Source organism: Tamandua tetradactyla, chromosome 14 (assembly GCF_023851605.1).
Source record: "Tamandua tetradactyla isolate mTamTet1 chromosome 14, mTamTet1.pri, whole genome shotgun sequence".
In the NCBI taxonomy this organism is placed as follows: Eukaryota; Metazoa; Chordata; class Mammalia; order Pilosa; family Myrmecophagidae; genus Tamandua; species Tamandua tetradactyla.
Window position 1 is genome coordinate 68,066,137 of NC_135340.1, and position 15,080 is coordinate 68,081,216.

The 15,080-nt window shown below is 36.9% G+C and overlaps 1 long non-coding RNA gene across 3 annotated transcripts in view; it reads left to right on the top strand.

The window, feature by feature from the left end:
* LOC143655162 (uncharacterized) overlaps positions 1 to 15,080 on the top strand; it is a 603,365-nt gene that overhangs the window by 263,956 nt on the left and 324,329 nt on the right. For all 3 annotated transcript variants that reach the window (XR_013162082.1, XR_013162083.1, XR_013162084.1), the window contains exon 3: positions 14,745 to 14,884. This is a non-coding gene — a long non-coding RNA (uncharacterized LOC143655162). The remainder of the gene's footprint in view (positions 1 to 14,744; positions 14,885 to 15,080) is intronic.

Genomic DNA, 15,080 nt, shown 5'->3' on the forward strand with positions numbered 1-15,080 from the left:
AAATTGTCTTAAAGAAACAACAATAAAACCTGGTTTAGTTGATATGGACTGCTTCAAGTAGAGGTTGCAGTTTACTGATAAATCTATTTTGACTGCCCAGCTTGTTCGGTTTTAACTCTAGCTGGTGAAACACACTGTAGTTAATGTTGTTTGGTTTGTTTTCAGATTTAGTCCAGTGAAATTTCCCCAGTAATTTAATTTAGCAAATTAGCAAATGACAGTTCATAGTGTTTGGAAGGGACAGTGGGAGTCTCTTTTACAAACAAATTTATGTTTTAAGGAAAAAAAATGTTGAATCTGATTCCTATTTTACTTTTATATTTTGAACAAAAATTTTTAACTTCATAAAGGAAGTTTAAAGGAGCTTCAGGGGCTGGATTATCAAAATTTCCCTAGAATGTTGATGGACTATGGACTTTGGGCTCTATACATGATGCCAGACCTAGGGCAGCATATAAGATTCCACAAGAGTTCCATGCACTAGAGTAACTTTCCAGAAACCTACAACCTCCAGTGGGTCCCTGGTCCAGATAAGTCCTGAAACCTAGCCCAGCCTCTGCAGAACATCAGATAGTTCTATCACCCTACCCCATATTAGTGACAGACCCTTCCAATATGAAAAATTTAGAATTGCCATAGACCAAATACCCCTAAAGAGAGGTTTGGAAAGATCAAAGGTGATGGTGGAGTTATACAGAGAAGATAGGATTTAACAAATGAATATGAATGTTGAATCATTAAATTGATATCTCTTTTAGTCTCCAATATTTTAGAAGTAAAAACCTAAAATTGTGAAATTGTAACCCATGCCAAAGTCTGAAATATGTTTTACAACTAACTGTGGTGCTGTGCTTTGAAATTTATAGCTTTTTTGTAGATATGTTATTTTTCACAAAAAAGAAGGAAAAAAGTCAATTGTGATGACAAAAAATATTTAAGCCCTCTAGTCTCCTATATTCTGCAGCAGCTAGAAGGAAAACTATGAGAGGGTCATATGGTAGCCCATGAACAACTCTGTGATCTCTCCTGTAACTACTTGTTTAAGAGGACTTTGAAAGTAATTGCTTTTTTATTTCTTTACTTTGTATATATGTTATACTATACAATAAAAAAAGTTAAAAAAAATTTCCCTAGGACCAACAGAAGTCTAGGCATGCCTCTGCCAAATTTCTGCAAAAAGACCAATTAAAAAAATACTAGTTTAGAGCAACAGCTTAGGATGTCATTGACACATCTCAAGTCTCATGAAAAGGAGTGTGGATAACTGACTCAATTATTTGGATAATTTAAGTAAAAGATAATTTTGCCGAATTACTTAGGAAACGGAATTAACGATATTTTTGGATTGAATTAAAAAATTTATTCAAACACAACAGAGTGTCATAGATAATTAGGTCCTTAAAAATCGGATTGTGGGTCTGATAATTATAACAACATTTTACCATACTAGCCTAAAAGTACACAAAGATTGCTCATTACACTGAATTGAAGTATAATAAATATATTAATAGTTAATATTAATATTATTGATGCATCCGCCAGACACAAGGCTACACAGTACATTATCTTAAATTCAACAATCTTGTGAAATAGTTATTATCTCCAGTTTATAGAAAGAAAACCCTAAAACCTAAACGTTAAGTAACTTGCCAAAGGCCTCATAGTTGTAAATGACAGAGTCAGTATTGATCCTAGATCTGAATGACTTAAGAATCTCTGTACTGAACCACTGAGTACCACTGTCTTCATGAAGAGGACAAAAGGCAACACATTCCTGGGAGAGAATAGTTTTTCTAGAATCTGCTCATGTTTCTTATAAACATGTTTTTGAGATGTGAGAATTCTGTAATTCATTGGTATTTTAATTAGATGTCTGGGAGGATATTTCAGATAGGAATTTCATCCTCATGTTCAATGCATTATTCATTGTAATCCGTTCTATGAATGAAAAAAAAGGGCTTTGAAAAAAAAAAAAAGAAAAATCAAGGGAAATTGAACACTTCTCATTTATTTTGTATTCAGGCACCAGGAAAACTGAAAAATACATTCTGATATGAGAAACAAATACAGCCATGCCCAAGGCTCACAACCAAGCCTATAGAAGATCTGTATATTTACATGCTCTCATTTTTTGGCCACTGCATCATATCTGTTTCACAGGGTCAGCTACATAACATCTTAAACTCCCAAGGTACGGGGTAAATTGTGGTCGTTCTTGAATTTTCATTACTGTAATTGATGCATAACAGAACTTGTCACATGTGGCCTTGCTCTATCTTGCGTCAAAATGTGCAGGGAGAAAGTTAGATGCCATGGACATGGTTGTCATGGAAACCAGCAGTTACTCCTGTAAAGGTTTCAAAGTCAATACAAAGTTTCTGTTAAAGTAATGCAATTCTGCAGATAGAGATGTGATCATAAAGTACTAGCTTCTCTCTCTGTCTCTCAAAAAGAAAGTATAAAATTCTATACCTTGTTCGCAACTTTCAGCAGGTTGATTGCCACAGAAACCCACCATCCAAGGGGAAATAGATATATGCTTAAAACTCTTTTGGGAACAAATGGCATACATCTAAAGCTAGTTTGGTCGCTAACATAAAAACATTTTTAAGGAAGGATTCTAGAAGATGCAGTGGAAAAGATGTTTTTATTCTTGTCCCATTTTTATAGGCCCATCTTGGCCTTCAGAAAGGTATTTTAGTGAATGGAAAAGATGAACATATTTGTAACCTGGGATCCTCTAAGAGGCTCTTAAGGGGCTTGGATAGGAGCAAATGGAGCTGGTCCCTTTCATCTACTTTGACTTCTCTTTTCTGTTGTGAGCGTGAGGGGTTGTGAATGTATTAATAGCGAGACGGTAAGGTTCTGGGAGATGCAAGAAATAAGCAGCATCTTAATGCAAATACACTTAGGGCTGGAGTGACATCTAAAAAGCTACCGTGGACAATAAAAACCTTTCATAAAAGGTTTCTAGGGAAAAGACACAATAGAGGAGGGAACATATTATTTATTTTCTTTCAGAAATCCTCTTAAGAATCTGTGATCAACGTCCATTTGAGTTCTGAAGTAGTCAGAGCCTTCTGAAAGCAGAAGGGGGAAAGAGCAGTTAGTCTCTCAACTCCTGGCCCAGTGCTGACCAACATTTTCTCTTTGGATGGTCAAGGTCAAGTAGATAGACTCCTGGACTGGGGGGAAATAAAAGACTCTATTTGCAGGTTCACTATGTTCCTAGTGGCTTCTCTGAGACTGGTCTCTTCACCTTTTAAAAAAAAGAAGTTCTCCACTGGTTAATTTAATATAGATGTGGGGATATGCACATTTAGAGGCAGAAGGCCTCTTTTCAATCAATGTTGGGAATGTGATAAATAAATTCTCAAAAATGCTTCATGGACTAAGGGAAGGGTACCTTTTCTTCTCACTTTTATACCTCTAAGGAGGTGAGTGGATGGTGGGATATGAGAGGTTGGGAAGGATGAGTTGAGTGGTTGACTCAATAAAAGGAGACAAAATGTGAGCTTGAGGTTTAGTTCTGACTTGGAACCATTCCTCAAGTCTGTCCTCTCTTCTCCGTGCCCACTCTCACTAAGTTACCCAGACTACTATCAGCTCTTGCTTGGGCTCCAGCAACCGCCTTCTAAATCATGCTGTTGATTCCATCCTTGCCCCTCCCCAAGTTTCTCCTTATTGCAGCAAAAGCAATCTTCTAGAAAGTCACATTCTATCATATAAGCTTCTCAAACTTAAAACTCATAAATGTCTTCTCATTGCCTTTAGGAAAAAGTTCGGAACCCTCACCTGGCCCTCAAGGCTCTGCATTATTTACTCTCCCCCCTTTATTCTTATGGCTTACCCTTGTTTCGTTCTGTTCAGTTAAGGACTTTTTTCAGTTTCTCAGGCATGTTATGCTCTCTTTTATCCCAGTATCTTACAGTAAGCTGCTCTATCTGTCTGAAATGATCTTTCTCCCTTTAAAACCCCATCCTTCTGCTGGCCTCACTTAACCTAGCTGACTTCTACTCGTCTTTCAGGTTCAGTTTAAATGGTAAGTCCTTAAGGACCACTCTCCAGGCTGGGTTAGGGCTGCTGAGCATCTGTAAGCTTTATTTCTCCTAGTCACCCCTCTCCCTACCTCCATCAGAGCTGTAGTGTCTAGTTTAAGATCAGTCTTTCCCAACAGACTGAAAGCCTCTGAGGGCAGGGATCATGTCTGACTTGTTCCCTCATATATCTTGGCACATCATAAGGTGCTCAATAAATAGCTGTTAAATTCTGTGGCTGGCTGACCATGGAGGCAATATCTGTGGTCTTTTGTTGCTGATCTACAAATCAGCCACTGGGTTGGGCTTCTTCTTCTGTAATCCTCTTGGTGTATGTGCCTCCTGATTTCAGGGCTTGCTTGGGGACACAATTACAGGTATGGCAAAGTTGGCTTGGTGAGCCATCAAAAAAATGGCTTCCCTCCATCCCATTCTGCATTTTCTGTGTCACCAGAGAAGCTAGATAAAAAGCAAAAGACATGGTGGAACTTACTGTTTGGCATGGTGTAGGAAAATAAATCCACTCTATTTAATTTACTGAATTTGCTCCTTAAATAAAACCCTGAATTCAGGCAATCCAGTTTGTGAGACCCAGTGAGACAAGGATCAATATCTGGTTTCTGAGAGATGAGACTGTACGTAGCGCAGATTCAAAACTAAAAATCCATACAGTCGGCTATGAGTCAAGGCAGCCCCTGCAGGGCTGTAGGTCACAAAGAGAAGGGGCATCCTACCTATGCCAGGGCCTGATTCTTTGTTGGAATGAAAAATGGAAGAGAAGGTGGCTTCCTCCTGTATTCCTTTGTACCTGGGAGATTGAAAAAAAGAAAACTTGCCCATGGAGCTGGTGTTATTAATCTCAGTCTGAACAGGGAATTATTTTATTAATGAAAAATCCTCCTGCACACCTATTCTGTGTGTCACACAGTTGAAACAGGACAGTGAAGCCTGTTTCTTGTGATTTAGCAGGGAGGTAAGACAAAGCCATAAGAAACAGTTCATGAGCCCTCCAGGGCAGGGAGCAAGCTAGGGCCAGAAGGTCTGGCCACGTTCTGGATAGTAAGAGTTGAAGGAAGTGAAAGTCCAGTGAATCAGGTACCTGGGGAGAATCAGGGGGAAGATCGTTCTGGAGCTTGTTCCAGAAGGACAAAGGGAGTGGTAGAGAGAAAGGGTGAAAGTGTGTAAGCAAACAGAGGGTAGAAGGAGTATAGCCAGTCAAATGAATGAGAACCAGCTTCCTCTTTAGGAAATGAGGGTGTGGACCCATGGTTCTTTCAGCCATAATGAATCTTGATTCTTGCCCAATTTGACTATAGATTCTGTCTCTACTTTTTCCCTTGAAGAGCTGGGCCCATGAAATGTCACCTGAAATGGTGGTAAGGTACAAAGTTCAAGACTCTTTGCCTGTGCTTTCAATCCTTTGCTACCCACAACTCAAACCTCAGAAGCCTATGGCCTTTCGGTTTGGGACATGTGTCTATGTTTTTCCTTCTGTAAAGAGGATATTGGGACCACTCTCCTGATCTTTATGAGAGGACAGTTTTTATTGAGAGAGAAATGGTGAGGGTTTCACAGGGAAGTAAGTAGACCAATTCTCACTGATCTGTGACTGTTTCTGTTGCAGGGTTTTATCAGTAATAATTAGGTAGTTACTAATTATAATAGTTCATATAAGTAATTACTACCTGCAGGCAAGGTGTGGATCATATAATTTAATAATTCCAGTAACCTGTTGGTTGATCCTGTTATCTTCACAGAGTCTATCCCAGAGGGTTAAGTAAAAATTGCCAAAGATCATAGAGCTAGAAAGTGCAGAAAGAGGACTTGAAACTACATTCTGCTGATGCTAAATTTGTTTTCCTAACCCCAGGCTCTACTGCTCTGGGAGCACTTCACTCCCTGCTTTTAAGATTTCTTCCTTTTTTAACTTTATATTTTAAAAGCAACATATGCTCATTTTAGATAAGGTGGAAAATATAGAAAAGTATAAAGTAATGGAAAACAATTTATCAGAAATCCATTACCCAGAGACCACTCATGTTAAAGGTTGAAATATATTCCTTTAATGTCTTATACAGTGTTTTACATAGGAAATTCATACTAGTTCATATTGTTGTTTTCCTTAATGGTATAAAATAAGCATTTCCCTGCACACTTAGTCAACCTGAGTTTTAATAGATGCAAACAATTTATTATCATAAATTTTCTTAACCTTTCATCTTTTGTGGGAACTTTAGGTTGTGTCATTTTTTTTACTACCATAAAGAAAACAGAAATGCATATACAAATAAACATGCAAAATAGGTGTACATTTTGGTCTAGAGTTCTGATTATTTCTGTTAGATTCCTTGAAATGATATTACTTAGTTAAAAAGTTGAACAATTTTTTTAAGGTTCTTGTGCATTAACAAAATGTACTCTAGGATAGCTCCTTCAGTTTATAGTTCAGCATTTTTTTAGACATTTTTCAATATTCAGTTTGTCCATCCAGAACTCGTCCATTTATTTAAAGAAATTTCATGTCTGTAAATGTTATGATTTTCTTTTTATAGGCATCATTTTTTTTTGGCTGCAGGATCTGGTAATCGAACCTAGGTCTCCTGCATGGAAGGTGGGCATTCTAACCACTAAACTACCTATGCACCCTATAGGCATCTTTTTGTTAAATTTATTATTATATATTAAACATTTCCTTGATTTTGTGAATGATATTTTTCCCCTTTTTATTTTTTAATTAACTGCTGCATAATGGACCACTGATTGGTGAGGAATGACAGGGAAGAATAGGAGGTCCATGAAAATATGCATAGCTTAATGAGCCCTCCCTGAAAATTAAGCTGGGTCTCCCCTTCCCCAACACCAGAATGGGAGGAGCCAGTTGATGCTTGAGAGTGGAGGGAAAGAGCCAGTGGAGATGTTTCAAAAGGGTAGATGATTCCATGACCACATCTCTTAGGAACTGACAAAGGAAAACATAAACACTGAGTAGTATTAGGGTTTCACCACCCAGGGATGGAAGGCTCATTTTACCTTGAGGCTGGAGGGAAGGATGGGTACAAAGACAGATGGGGAGTAAGAGTTAGAGAGGAAGTGTGAGCTGGATAATTCCCATCTCAGCAAAGCAGATTATTGGAGGGATGGGTGGAGGAGATCCTGGGATCGGGAGTGAAGGAAGAGTGGAGAATAACCTCTGTGGGCACTGTGATAGAGACATTACAAAGCTCCTCATATTTCAGCTTCCTAAATCTTGTGTTGGATTGGAGCCTACTCAATGACATCTGCTGAGGGCCTAACCCCCTAGCCTGCTACCCAATTGATTTTAGTGAAAACGGGACATGGAAACTGAATACAGACTGCATTAAAATACTGGCAGAATTAACTTTTGTATAGGGTGTGAGATACGGGTCTTCTTTCATTCTTTTGCATATGGATATCCAGTTCTCTAGGCACCATTTATTGAAGAGACTGTTCTGTCCCAGGTGAGTTGGCTTGATTGCCTTATCAAAGATCAAATGTCCGTAGATGAGAGGGTCTATATCTGAGCACTCTATTCGATTCCATTGGTCGAAACATTAGGTCTAAGACCAAAAAACAGTTAGAGGAAAATGTAGGGAGATATCTTACAAAACTTACAATTGGAGGCGGTTTTATGGACCTTAAACCTAAAGCAAGAGCACTGAAGAAGGAAATAAATAAATGGGAGCTCCTCAAAATTAAACACTTTTGTGCATCAAAGAACTTCATCAAGAAAGTAGAAAGACAGCCTATACAATGGGAGATAATATTTGGAAATGACATATCAGATAAAGGTCTAGTATCCAGAATTTATAAAGAGATTGTTCAACTCAACAACAAAAAGACAGCCAACCCAATTACAAAATGGGAAAAAGACTTGAACAGACACCTACCAGAAGAGGAAATACAAATGGCCAAAAGGCACATGAAGAGATGCTCAATGTCCCTGGCCATTAGAGAAATGCAAATTAAAACCACAATGAGATATCATCTCACACCCACCAGAATGGCCATTATCAACAAAACAGAAAATGACAAGTGCTGGAGAGGATACGGAGAAAGAGGCACACTTATCCACTGTTGGTGGGAATGTCAAATGATACAACCACTGTGGAAGGCAGTTTGGCGGTTCCTCAAAAAGCTGAATATAGAATTGCCATACGACCCAGCAATACCATTGCTGGGTATCTACTCAAAGGACTTAAGGGCAAAGACACAAACGGACATTTGCACACCAATGTTTATAGCAGCGTTATTTACAATTGCAAAGAGATGGGAACAGCCAAAATGTCCATCAACAGACGAGTGGCTAAACAAACTGTGGTATATACGTACGATGGAATATTATGCAGCTTTAAGACAGGATAAACTTATGAAGCATGTAATAACATGGATGGACCTAGAGAACATTATGCTGAGTGAGTCCAGCCAAAAACTAAAGGACAAATACTGTATGGTCCCACTGATGTGAACGGACATTTGAGAATAAACTTGGAATATGTCATTGGTAACAGAGTCCAGCAGGAGGTAGAAACAGGGTAAGATAATGGGTAATTGGAGCTGAAGAGATACAGACTGTGCAACAGGACTAGATACAAAAACTCAAAAATGGACAGCACAATAATACCTAATTGTAAAGTAATCATGTTAAAACACTGAATGAAGCTGCATCTGAGCTATAGGTTTTGTTTGTTTGTTTTTGTTTTTTTTGTTTTTTTTACTATTATTATTACTTTTATTTCTTTTCTCTATATTAACATTCTATATCTTTGTCTGGTGTGTCACTAGTTCTTCTAAAGAGATGCAAATGTACTAAGAAACGATGATCATGCATCTATGTGATGATGTTAAGAATTACTGATTGCATATGTAGAATGGTATGATTTCTAAATGTTGGGTTAATTTCTTTTTTTTTCCCGTTAATTAATAAAAAAAATAATTAAAAAAAAAGTTCAAAAAAAAAAATACTGGCAGATATCTAGAGGGAATTTGAAAAATTCATGCAACCAGGAAAACGTTTTAAATAATCAGGTATTAGGCAAGTTGACATAGCTTAAATGTGTCATTTTCCTTTTCTTTGAGGGCAAATGGCAGCAAAAGGATACTTTTTTTTTAACTTTCCCTGATCATGGTTCTGAGTTTCACAAATCTTTTAATAAGGGGATAACAGATTAGTATAAAGGCTCTCATTATTTGTGACAAGTTCCAGCATTCAGTACCTTAATATTTAATCTGTACAATTCATATTAATGTTTTATTCATTTTCACCAGGAAGGCTATGAAGACATTGCTTTTATTTCTTAATTTTTTGTTAGAGAAGTTGTTTACAGAAATATCATGAAGAAAATATCGAGTTCTTATATACCACATTATTAACCTGGCATTAGTGTGGTATATTGTTACAAATGATGAAAGAATACTTCTATAATTGCACTATTTACCATTGCCCATAGTTTATATTAGGGTTCACTGTTCGTGTCATACAGTCCCATGTGTTATTTTTATAATTTTTATTCCAGTAACATATATGCAACTTAAAATTTCCTCTTTTGGCCACATTAAAAAGTATAATTCAATGCTGTTAATTGCATTCACAGTGTTGTGCTACCACCACCACCATCCATTACCTAAACTCTTCCTTGTTAATTGTGTAATTTTCTTTTGTCCAAATATGTATACCCTTGTTTGTTTGTGCATTGGAGAGGACTTTGTTCTTAACTTTTTTTTTTTGTTTAGCTGTTCAGTTTGGGTTCATATCTCAGAATTAAAATCTAGGGTCCATTAGGCATCATTCATCTGTGAGATGAATTCTATATTCCATCTATTGATTCCATCATGGTGAAAATTTACAGGGGTTAGGCAAGCACTAGCTAGTGCCCTAAAAAGGACTTGTATTATTCTTTCAATATAGGATTAAAATGGAGAGGAATATCTTCATTTGCACAGATTGGGGGAAAATATTTCAGACATTAACAGGTGTTATATGTAATGTATGTAGTTTTCAGGTAAGTGAAATGAAAATAAGTATTCTATATGATATTTATCCAATGGAATACATTTAGTAATTCCGAACCCATTTGCTTTTTTTTTAATTTTATCTTTTTTTAGTAGAGAGCTTGTTGGTTTATAGAACAATCATGCATAAAATACAGGTTTCCTGTGTACCATGCCACCACCAACACCTTGCATTGGTGTGGAGCATTTGCTACAATTGACACTTGCACATTTTAATAATTGTACTGTTAATTAAAGTCTATGGTTTTATTTAGGGTTCACTGTTTGTGTAGTGTAATTCCATAGATTTTTTAAAAAATGTATTCTATCATCTTATATACAATAAATCATTTTCCCCTTTAATCGTATTCATATATATGTATATATTTCACTACTGTTAATTGCCTTCACACTGTTGTGCTACCATCACTACCATCCATTACCAAAATATTTTCATCATTCCAAATAGGAACCCTATACATTTTAAGTCATAACTTCCCATTCCCTATCCCCACCCTATCCCAATCCTGTGTTGGGTAAACTATATTCTAGATTTTTGACTCTATAAGTTTGCTTATTCTAACTGTTGCAAATCAATGAAATCATTACATCTTTGTCCTTTTGTGCCTGGCTTACTTCAGGACTTCATCCTTTTTTTGCATGAATAAATTCCATTGTGTGTATATGCCAAGTTTTAGCCCATTCATTGGTTGATGGACACTTAGGTTGCTTTCATCTTTTGACAATTGTGAATAATGCCACTATGAACAGCAGTGTACAGATATCTATTCAAGTCCCTTCTTTCAATTCTTCTGAATAAATACCTAATAATGGGATAGCTGGGTCATATAGTAATTCTCCACTTAGCTTTCTGAGAACTGCTAAACTATCTTCCACAGCAGCAGCACCATTTTACATTGCCACCAGCAATGAATGAGTACTCCTATTTCCCAACATCATCTCTAACACTTGTTCTTTTCTTTTCTTTAATAGCAGCACTTCTAATAGGTATGACATAGTGTCTCACTGTGGTTTTCATTTGCTTTTCCTTGATTAATAATGATGTTGAACATCTTGTCATGTACTTTCTGGCCATTTGTATATGTTCTTTTGGAGCCCATTTTTAAATTGGGTTGTTTGTCTTTTTGCTGTTAAGTTGATGGATTTCTTTATATATTCTGGATATCAATCCTTCATCAGATATATGGTTTACAAATATTTTCTCCCATTGTGTAGGTTGTCATTTTCCTTTCATGATAAGGTCCTTTGAGAACAAAAGTTTTAAATTTTGATTAAGTCCCATTTATCTATTTTTTCTTTTGTTGCTTGTGCTTTTGGTGTATAACCTAAGAAACCATTGCCAAACTAAGGTTCTGAAGATGCTTCCCTACCTTTTCTTCTAGGAGTTTGATGGGTCTAGCTCTTCTATTAAGATGTTTGATCCACTTTGAGTTGATTTTTGTATCTGGTGTGAGGTAATGGTCCTCCTTCTTTTTTTTGCTAATGAAGAGTCAACTTTCCCAGCACCAATTGTTGAAGAGACTATTCAATTGGGAAAAAATAGTTTCTTCAACAATTGGGGCTGGGAAAGCTGGATCTTCACTTCTTTGCCACCTTCTCAAAAATCAGTTGACCATTAATGTGAGAGTTGATTTCTGAGTTATCAATTCTATTTTATTGGTCTATTTGTCTGTCTTTGTTCCAGTACTATAATGCTGTGATTACTGTGCTTTGCAATAAGCTTTATGATCAGGAAGTTTGGGTCCTCCAACTTCATTCTTTCTTTCAAGGTGACTTTAGCTATTTGGGACTCCATACCCATACTTATAGACTGATGATTGGCTTTTCCATTTCTGTGAAGAAGGCTGTTGAAATTTTGATTGGGATGGCATTGAATTTATAAATTATTTTAGGTAGTGTTAACCTCTTAATGATATTTATTCCTAAATTTATTCCTCCTTTTAATTGTTTCTTCTCTATCTCTTTTGATGTTTTCTTTTGTTCCCCAAAGGTGGATACTCTTCAAGGAACAAAGGTGGCCTTCTGCTTTTCCCCTTCTTAGTTCTGTGCCTGTTGAGCAAATTCATTCTTTTGGCCTCTATCAACATCTCATCTAGATACTGATCTCACGTCTCTCATTCCGTATCTCTTGAGAATTTCCACTTGGATTTTCAATCCAACCTCAGACTCAAGGTATTTAAAGGCAGCTACATTTTTCAACCCAGAATGATTTCATTCCCTTTTTCCTTTATCATTCTTTTGCTTCCTCAGACTCTAATCTTGCAGCTAACTTTGGTTTTTCCTTTTCCATAGTCCTTCCATATCTACCCACTATCTTTCTAAAAAAATTTGTATTGATATTATTACATATTCACATACTATGTAATCATCCAAAGTGTACAATCACTGGTTCACAATATCATCATATAGCTGTGCATTTATCATCACAATTGACTTTATGTGAAAAATAACATATATACCAAAAAAAGCAATAATGTTCAAAGCACATCACAACAATTAGTTGTAGAACAGATTTTAGAATTTGGTATGTGTTACTCCACCATTTTAGATTTTTATTTCTAGATGCTCTAAGATACTGGAGACTAAAAGAAATATCAATATAATGATTTAGCAATCATACTCATTTGTTAACCTCACCTTTTTAGTATTACTCCACCATCACCTTTGATCTTTCTCCTACTCTTTAGGGGTATTTGGGCTATGCCCATTCTAACATTTTCATTTTGGAAGGGCTGTCGATAATCTAGGATAGGGGGATGGAACTGGTCGATGTTCTGAAGAGGCTGGGCCCTCTGCATTTCTGGACTTATCTGGTTGAGGGACCTATCTAGAGGTTGCAGGTTTCTGAAAATTTACCCTAATGCATGGAACATTTGTAGAATCTTATATAATGTCCTAGATGTTCTTTAGGATTGGCAGAAACGGTTTTGGTTGGGTTTTGGTAAGCTATGATAGGTAAGCAATGTGTAACTGAAGCTTGCATAAGAGGGACCTCTAGAGTAGCCTCTTGACTCTATATGAATTCTCTCAGCCACTGATACCTTATTTGTTAAACTTCTTTTCCCCCTTTTGGTCAGGATGACATTGTTGATCCCACAGTGCCAGGTTCATGCTCATCCCCAGAGGTCACGTCCCCCGCAGCCAGAGAGACTTTCACTCACTCCTGAATGTCATGTCCCATATAGGCGGGAAAGCAAAGATTTCACTTGTAGAGTTGGGCTTAGAGAGAGAGAGAGAGAGGCTACATCTGAGCAATACAAGAGGGCTAAGTAACTCTTAGGCATACCTATAGGTTGGCTAAGCTTTTCTGCTATATACGTAAGTGTCACAAGAGCAAGCTCACTATTTGTTTTTATACCAACTTTATAAATTTCTACAATCTCCACCCTCCTTTTGCTCTCTACTTCCACACCCTCTCAAAGCTGGCTCTTAAGACCTCCTACTTAGGTTATTGCAATAGCCTTTATGGCAAGATAATTTGTTGAGCTAGTAATTCTTTTCTCACTATTATAGGAATTCTTCTTTCCCCTATCCCAAAATGGTAGCCTGGTTTTTTGTTCTCTGTCTCAGGAGCTTTTTGAAGGAGGTGAATATGACAAAAGGAGAATTACCAGACAACCCCAATTAGGATTTCCAGACAGTCCCAATTAGGATTTTGTTTGTAAAACCTAAGCTCATGGAGGGGAATTATTTTATATCATCCATAATGATAGGGGAGATATGGGTGAATGTCTAAATTTGGGAGGTAGAAGAGGGCAAAACTAAATAGGAAGGTTTCTTTGTGAACTTTTGAGACCAGGAAGGATGTGGGTTTAGTAGGTTCTACCAGCAACATCACTCTGTTCTCTATCAGTGGGACATCTAGTAAATGATGCTGGGGTGATAGAGGAGCCAAACCTTAAAAGCTGTTCTCTTAGGAGCCATGATTCTTCAAGGAACCATGCAGGCTTGGACAATGACCTCCTCAGTTATAACAGTACCATCTGAAGAGGACCCTATACATTCCTTCCAAAAATGCTTTGGATAGCATAGGGAGCTCCAGGATACTGGCTTGACTTTAGTGAGGGGGATGTTAAATTGGGCTACTGTAATACAAAGACTCCAAAAGACAGAGTTAGAAATTTATTTCTCTCTTATAACAGTCTGGAAGTAAGTAAGCTGTCTAGTGAGCAGCTCTGTACCACAAGTTCATTTGGGAATCCATGTTTCTTCTATCTTGGTTCCCCACCATCTCCTGGGACAGAGTTTTAAACTCTTTCTTATGCTTGGCTCTCTTGGGCAATCTGGTAAAGTCCTAAGGGTCTCAGAATAATGGTACTAAATACATCAAATCAAGTACATAGGAAGATTGCAGGAAATAAATTATATTATAATTCAATTATAATATAAAAAGATAAATTTATGTTATACTAATATATATGCTTCTTTATTATTAACAAGATCTAGTGTTATGCCCAATAAGTACTCTAATTTCAACATAGTGATGAGCATAAAAATCATTTCATAATATCTGTGTAACTGCAATATGATATGAAAATATATATGATTTCTAATGCTGATAATGTTACGGATATTGTGAATACTGCTGTGGTTTATCACCTACATTCATAATTAAAGGAAATGCTGAATTTCATTTAGAGGTTATGGAAAATAAAGATGTAATATTTTCTATTCAAGTTCATGGACCCCTGAATTCTATCCATGGCCTTGGAGAATCTGTCTAACCCAGATTAAGGATCCTGTCATGGAGTGTTGAAACTAGATTACCTCCATGTCTATGTTCTTGCCGAAACAAAAGAGAAAGAGAGACATCCATGGTAAGTGATTTTGTCCATATGATGATGTTGCACAAATCTCTTCTTCTCCCATTCCACTGACTTGTCTCTAGTCCTATGATCACACCTCATTGCAAAAGAAGCCAGATTAGGGGGTCTGTAATCAGTTGGTTATATACAGCTAAAACTGAGGGTTTTTATTGCTAAACAGAAGGAGGAGAGAATAGGGAAATACTTG